The sequence below is a fragment of the Hyposmocoma kahamanoa genome, unplaced genomic scaffold (assembly GCF_003589595.1).
Source record: "Hyposmocoma kahamanoa isolate Upper Pololo Valley unplaced genomic scaffold, ASM358959v1 99702, whole genome shotgun sequence".
NCBI lineage: Eukaryota > Metazoa > Arthropoda > Insecta > Lepidoptera > Cosmopterigidae > Hyposmocoma > Hyposmocoma kahamanoa.
Window position 1 is genome coordinate 2,987,335 of NW_020656001.1, and position 8,314 is coordinate 2,995,648.

The 8,314-nt window shown below is 35.9% G+C and overlaps 1 protein-coding gene across 2 annotated transcripts in view; it reads right to left on the bottom strand.

Moving 5' to 3' along the window:
* LOC113239243 (CCR4-NOT transcription complex subunit 1) overlaps nt 1–8,314 on the bottom strand; it is a 48,077-nt gene that overhangs the window by 21,288 nt on the left and 18,475 nt on the right. The window lies entirely within an intron of this gene.

Sequence of the window (8,314 nt, forward strand, 5' to 3'; positions counted from 1 at the left end):
AATGCAATATGGGTATCATTTTCGAGGTACTTGGGGGTGCTCATTACAAATGTGGCACTCATTTCTAAATCCAAGATGGTGGGCACGATTTTTTCAAAAAAATGCTATGTGGGTATCATTTTCGAGGTATTTGGGGATGCTCAATGTGAATATGGCACTATTTGTAAATCCAAGATGGCGGGCACGATTTTTCAAATAATGGCAAGTTGGGTATCGTTTTCGAGGTATTTGGGGGCGCTCATTACGAGTATTGCTTTTGTTTGAACTGTCGTGTTTGCCATCTTGGATTTAGAAATGAGTGCCATATTTGTATTGAACATTCCCAAACATCTCGAAAACGATACCCAACTTGCCATTATTCGAAAAATCGCGCCCGCCATCTTGGATTTAGAAATAAGTGCCATATTCGAAACCTAAAACCGAAAATGCCATAAGCAAACATTAAAGAAAATAACTGTTAAAATAGATTAAAAAATCGCTTAAGAATGCTCCCCTTTTAAGAAAATAAAATATTTCAATATCAAATATTTCGCTTGAGTTACGAAAAGAAAGACATATAATAAGCTATCAAAGTTGTACTGGTGGTGCCAACACTATAGTAGAAATGAATATATACTGTAAATTTGTTGCAATATGTGCTGCAATTCAAATAAAATTAAAATAAATAATTATTCAATAAAGCATGAACGCAGAGCCGTTAAAAGTATTATAAAATAATTAAGTGTCCCAATCACTTACAGGAGTTAACGAAAACATTTAATGTTTATTCAAGTAAATATTAGTTCAAGATGCGCAAATAAATCGAAATTACAGGCACCACTAAAATTTACGTAATATAATTATTTTGATACAGAATAGCAAAATGGGGAGAAAAAAAATTCGTTACTTTGCAACACTTTCGTATCTTGTTGCCGCGAAATTATTTTTCTGTTTTAGTGAATAATTACATAAAAATATGAGTTGAAACGCATTACTTACTTGTGGAATGTGATGTTAGTGTCTATTTTATGTTTGTCTGTTCTATTTTTACACCCATTTACCGCACATTTCGTCATTTTTAGCAAAAAATTTTGGAGCTGTTCGCGGTGCAATTTGACCTTGAGCACTAACAGTCCGCGCGCTCCTGGGAGCCCGTGTGGAAGCCTTTAACTTGCCTCACTTAGCGTGTGCGGGCTAGGTTTCTATGCGTTATTCTAAGATATAGACACTGAAAAAGTATTTGAGTGGGATTGGAACATGTCTAGACTAGAACTAGAAGTTATAAATATGTTAAGATGTTTCAAAGTACCCTTTGAAACGAGATTTTTTTTTTTAAAGTTTATAGTCCGGTTGCAAAGCCGAAAGGGCCCAGTCCTATTTTAGTTGACGTTCTTGATTTAAGATTTTTGACGAGGTTATTAAAGTATTGAGAGCGGGTTTGCAGCACAGAACACTATTACTCACAAGGAGAAACCGGCACTGTACAAAAAAGTAAGGGGGCCAATAGACAGCGTGAATATACAAGGCGGGAATTTGAAATAAATTCGAAATCACCAAGCGCGGGATTTTCAAATTATAATAGCTAGCTAAAAGACCTAAGATCAATTAGGAAAACGGACATACACTATATTAAAATACGTAATAGTGTATGTACATTTCCCTATTTGATGTTCATTTTAATGTTTTTAAAATAGGAACAGAGTAAATAACGATCAAATCGGTATCTCCAAAAAACACTATGCTACTAACTTAATTTTTGGACCTATTTTGTTTTTAGTTTCTTTTTTTCACTAAATTCCTTTTTTTTTCTTTTTCTACAAGATTCGGGAAGCATAATATTAGTAAATAAATATGGCCGGTTACAAAAATAACAGAAAATGACCAATAAATAAAATTGGCGTAGAGTTAATTGGAGGTATCGGAATATAGAAAAGAGCGCAAAAAACAAAAACACACTTTTTTACGAAAAGTTTTTTTATTAAAATTATCAAACCTACTAAATCAGCTATTTAAACTTATACAAGTGATAATAATACAGATTTATTGTGTCGAGGAAATCGGCAAGCCAGAAAAATCAGACAGCACGACTTTAAAGTGACATGGCAAAAAATTTACTAACTTTCAATTGATCCATTGAGTAAAAACTAATATTATGAATTAGATAATGGGTACGTTTCCTTGATGGCAATAACTGTAATATTCGAAGGCAATTAAATACAAATCTGCGAATTACAATATTTACAGAGGAGCATAAGTGTGTTTTGATATTTAACTATTTACATAGAAAAGATACGTTACTGAAATTAGGAATAAAAGCACTTTCATTTATCAATTTAATATTTTTTTATTTATTCAAAAATCGAACACTAAGGGCGCGTTCCCACTATGTCGTCACAGTGGGAACAGCCAGAACAACAGTCGTCAGACGATAAAAAAACGTCACGATAAAAAAGTGACGACAGATTGTCGCAGCTCCTATTGTCGTCACGATCTAGTGGGAACAGCGTCACGACGTTCGTTCAACGATAAAAAATCGTCCACGACAGATTGTCGTGATATGGGAACAGGCTAGACACGACAGTCGATAATAAATCGTGACGACATAGTGGGAACACCCTAACAAAAAATTCCTTAGATCCGGTTGGATTTAAAACAGCGTCTTACGAATCTTACGAACAACCAACGGATGTAACGAATTTTTCTATGTGCTTTTTGCAGACCTTTGTTTTATGTTTTACTGACTTTATTGTCGCAGCGCCATCTATGAGAAATCTATTTCTTCACTCAGCCAGGTACCTTTGCAGCTACCAACGACTGACTAGAGATGTCGCTTTGATAGTTGTAAATTATTTTTGTGAAATTACTCCACTACATCTTTGTATTAATAATTGCAACAACTTGTGGAGTAATTTTACAAAAATAATTGGATATCGTGCTTTATTAGTATAAACTTAACTAAATTCATATGTTTCTGCATATTTATTTCTCGTGGATTGTCTATTCATACGTCTTTGGCTACGGGTCTGCTCTCGTGCTCCGTCAGACGTTCGACAGAAACAATTACTGTCAAATAAGTAATACACGACCTAATCGACCCCTCCTACGTAAATGCCAAGTTTACAGGGTTCCAGAATGAGTTTTAATGTAACGAGTTATGCCGAATAAAACTGAGAAATGTTGAAGTCACGTGTTATGCTCTTTTCAGTGAATTCAAAACTTTATAACGCTCCCCTGTAAACTTGGCAATTTCGACATATGATACTTTATGTAGGAGTGGTTAAATTAAATACAATGTCAAGTATAAAGCTTCATTCGAATCACGCGTCTTTTAATGAGGTCGAGTACTTTCGACAGTAATTGTTACATAAAGTTTCGAGCGGGTCCTGTTGAAATCGTCTTTCTGCGCGACTTTTCACATCTTGTTCTTTTCCGTTAAGTTTTCTATCGCTTGCGGCGCTCTATTACTCCCGTTAATTTTAAGCTACTAAAAAGTCCTTTTACTTTTCGAAAGTGCTAAAGTTCTAGGCGTTATTTTTTAACCGACTTCAAAGGAGGAGGTTCTCAATTCGACTGTATGTTTTTTTTGTATGTATGTTACGCGATAACTGCGGTATTTGTGAACTCATTTTGATGATTCTTTTTTTGTTGGAAAGAGAAGAAAATCATCCACCTCTAAGGGCCGTATTCCAGGACACTACTCAATGCTTAAGTCAGGATTTGAGCAGACTTGAGTATGATTTCAAGCACTGGAAATACGACCCTAACGGCAGGGACTTGAGTATGATATCAAGTGCTTTAAACTAAAGTGTTGCCAGTGCAATCCTGACTTGAGTATTGAATAGAGTTCTAGAATACGACCCTAAGAGTCGTATTCTAGAACTCTACTTAATGCTCAAGTTAGGATTTGAGTGTGGCTTAAAGCACTCGAAATCATACTCAAGTCCCTGACATTAGGGTCGTATTTCCAGTGCTTGTGTTTCAATTGCAATCCTGACTTGAGCATTGAGTAGAGTTCTAGAATACGACCCTAAGGATGGCTGTTCACGCATGAAGACTAATTTTTATAAATAGCGCATAAATTTTATTACGGGGAGATATTATTTTAATGGTTGATTTTGCTATTTTCCGATTCAAGGCGTTTTTATCTCTCAATATATTGAGATGTAGTTTAAGCAGTGACAACCGATTTTTATTATCTCCTGTGTTAAGTCCCGTACATGATCGTAGGTTCAGTCTAGACTGAAGTTGGGATGAATCCGGGTTTGCGCTCTTTCCGATAACCGACTTCAATAAAACTTGGCAAATAGATGTAATTCCACAAACTTTTGAGGTCGGTTTTTTTAGTACTCTATATTGAGATTATTAAATTTGTTGACAATGGTTTGCCTCTTCTTAGGAGGGGTATGGATGCGACCACACACTCGAACAGTTTATCCGTACTGGATATTAAATTGGTTGTAATAGCAGCATCTGCAGCCAGTTCTCCTTAAATTAATCAAAGGCAGTAAAAAAAAAACAAAGATTCCTATGCGATGATATAATGACTTATGATTGCCGAATTTATTGCGTTGAATGGGAGTATTACGTGGTTAGTAAAACAAAATCCAGTAGTCTACAGTTTGCTTGTCTTTCTAAAAATAGTAAAAAAGTGAAGGTTAGTTAATTAGTAGCAACTCAGAGTGACGGGTGCAAGGAAGTGCCCCTAAGATCTTTGCAATTGAGTGGTACCGCAACTGTAATGGATAGGCGAGTCGCTTAGCACCAGGCGTTTGACTTGTTCGTCCCGTCGTTCGGTATTATAAAAAAAAATCAGCTGCAACAGAATAACTTAACACTTGTGCTGCGAGTTTAAATTTTTTTATATATTTTTTTTAGTATTAGAGTACAAAATATATTCTTGTCTTAGGCATGGTGCAAAGACAGTTTGGATTGGTATTATCAAAGTCATCTAGCATTTTTTGAGATATAAACATGGTCAAATGAGAGGTAAATAAGGACGTTCTATAGAAGATTTATTTAAAGAAACTTTCCAAAAATATTAGATAAAACCATTGACTTACAAATAAATGGACGACGGGTCTAATACAAAAACCACGAAAAAAATGTCCCAAGTCAACCTATTCCAAATTTAAATTGTAATGTCATCGCAGTATCGCGCTGTCAGTAGAACAAATGAAGACTAAAGCGGAGTGTCGCGCTCTGTATACGATTTTAGCGCCTTACAAGTGCGGACACTTTTTAGCGCGGACCCGACGTCCATATAATTGTAAGTCAATGGATAAAACAAAGAAATACACATGGGTGTCAGGGATTTTTTGTATGTACATGCAAATTTTCAATGGATTTTCATTGTATGGGTTCTACACAAGTGATTGAGTGATTCTGCATCGTATTTGCATAGTAACTTAAGTAACGCCTGGTCCTGGCCCTGAGACGAAGAGGTTTGGATGGACATGCTCTAGGCTCCACAATATTCGTTGTCCCATATAAACTTCACAAATCTGAAAAATGCAATCTAGTTAAAAATTGTGATATAGTTTTTATCAAAGTGGGTTAAAAATTGGAATACACGCGTGTTACACAGGGATGATATGCTGTGCTAGCTCATATTATGAAAACAGTTCTGTCAAAAAGGTACTATCTCGGAAATGTAATGCAAAAAATCACTTCAAGTCCTTGTGGATATATTTTTGTGATTTTTTAGTGATGCACTTATTGATTTGTTGAAAACGCACAAAAAGTTGAACAACTTTTAAACCATCAACTTCCGGACCCCAATGTACAGTCTGTTCCAATCCATTGTAGCAGATAACTTAACCTCAGTACAGAGTACTAAAAAAACCGACCTCAAAAGTTTGTGGAATTACATCTATTTACCAAGTTTTATTGAAATCGGTTACCGGAAAGTGCGCAAACCCGGATTCATCCCCTAGTTCGCCGCTACACGGAACTTGACACAGGAGATAATAAAAATTGGTTCTCACTACTCAAAGTATATTGAGAGAGAAAAACGCCTTGAATTGGAGAATAGCAAAATCAACCATTAAAATAATTGCTCCTTATAATAAAATTTAGGCGTTATTTATAAAAACTTCATTAATCTTCAATAGTTATTTGTACTATGCTATCATTTATTTCATTTTCAGTTTAGTACTTAATCTATATTTTATGTTTTGTCTCGTTTTCACGCGCGTCGCTAGGTGTTTGCGGAAACGAGATGGATATACACATGGCGTTTTGCTAATTATCTCGCCATTACCAATTATTAAATAATAGGTAAATTAATCAAAAACCACAATATTACTTACCAAATCAATAAGAATAATTCTAAACTTTTAATTTTTGTTCACAAAATTAGCGAAATGTGAACAAGACACCGACAAATTACTTTTCCAAGAGAACCGCATCGCGTCTGACATATTGAATGTTTGACAACTAAACGAAGTGTTGTGCTGGCACCACAACTCAGTGAAACATTGTTTGTATGGAACCTCGCATCTAGTACGCTAGTATATAGACATCGTGTGAGTGGAGATTAACGCACTTATATTTTTAATTTAAGAAAAAACTACATTTACAAGGTGCCTTTATAAATGAAATGCCTTTATTAGATAAGATCTAATTTTTAAAAGTTCATTAAATAGATACATATTCCTCAATATTTATTTATTAGCGAACATGCTTTAAAATTACATTACATGTGCCCTGTAAGGGCGCAGCTAAGGCTTGAAAATATACTTGTACAACTTAAAAATTAATAATCACTAATAAATTAAATAACAAAATTATTAAATTCTTCTAAATAATAAAATATAAGTAGAACTAAACTTTTTGCTTAAGGTTTTACTTATAACTGGCCACTAAATAATGTAGAGGCATTGTTGAAGAAATTAAAAAACAAAAGAGCATCTGCGTTTTTGTTAGTAGTTCTCAATAAAGTGGCCAAGACTGTAATAAACACCTCAAAACAAAGTGACGCCATTGAAATTTCTTTACTTTCTATCACAGAAAACACATTTTAAGTGGTTTTTCAGGTCTTTTGAGTATTAATAGAGATTGAAGCGAGTTTAGGTCATAATTCCAGATTTGACTAAATTGCATGTCTCCCGAGCTATCGCTTTGCTGGAAGAGGGTCGAACTATGCGTTATGTAGGAAATGATCTAGGAGTAGCCCCTTCTGTTATCTACAGACTGAGAAAAACGATACGTTTGCAAGATCGCTATATCTTCAACTGTCCTTTACGTTGCAAGGGTTGTAACCCTAACTAGCCGTGAACAGGTTCACGGCAATGAAACGGGAAACTTCCGGTCCACAAAATTTATTAAAGAAGTAAAGTTAAAAGAAAGAGCCCTAAATGGGCCGAGTAACTGAATTACAGATATAGGTACACGAAAGCTGTAGACTGTTATAAATTATAACACTCCGACTGTTGTGGCGGTCGAGCTGGGAGTGACCGTGGTACAAAAACAAAATGAGAAAGTGAAGGAAGATGGAACAATTCAAATTTAAAATTTAAATACATGTAAAATAAAAAATTATGGGATACAAGCGGAGAGAGGCGATACAAAAAAGTGAGATGACGGTGTAAGGAGGTCACATCGTCACAACGTAACCGCACCACACCTGCAAGAGATCTTCAAACTACACTAAGGACGGCAACTGGTGTAGAAATTACCGACCAGGCGATAAGAAGTAGGTTGGTGGAACCCAATTTGAGATCACGCCGACCAGTTCGGGTTGTGCATCTAACTATTCAACATAGACAAGCTCGCCGACGGTTCGCGCAAAATCACGCCAACGTGTGTGGTTCAATGTGGCTCTGTGATGGTTTGGGGCGGAGTTAGTTTGGAAAAGCGCACCAATCTCGTCGTCGTTCCCGAGCGGTTGTGTGCTCAAGCTTACACAGTAAACATACTCGAAGATCATGTTTTGCCCGCAGCATATGGTAAAGCCAGGCAAGATGCTACAGTAATCACGTCAAATTACTTACGAGACCTGACCTAATTCCGATTGAACACATTTAGGACTTGCTCGACAGGCGCATCCGGGTGCGTCCTGTTACAGCTCAAACACTGCAGCAGCTCACTGAAGCGTTGATTGAAGAATGGGAGCGAATCCCACAAGAAGGTATTCGGAGGATCATACGAAGCATGCCGCGTCGTTGTTCAAGCTGTGATTAGGGTTCATGGGGAGCTATTGAATCGATATAAGAATATTTATTTGACGAACCTTTTTTGTCACCAATTAGTTTTTCGCCAACAATGTACATTTTTTTTTAATTCCAAAAAAGTCATTTGTATTTTTTATTAATTAAAAAAAAATGTACATTGTTGG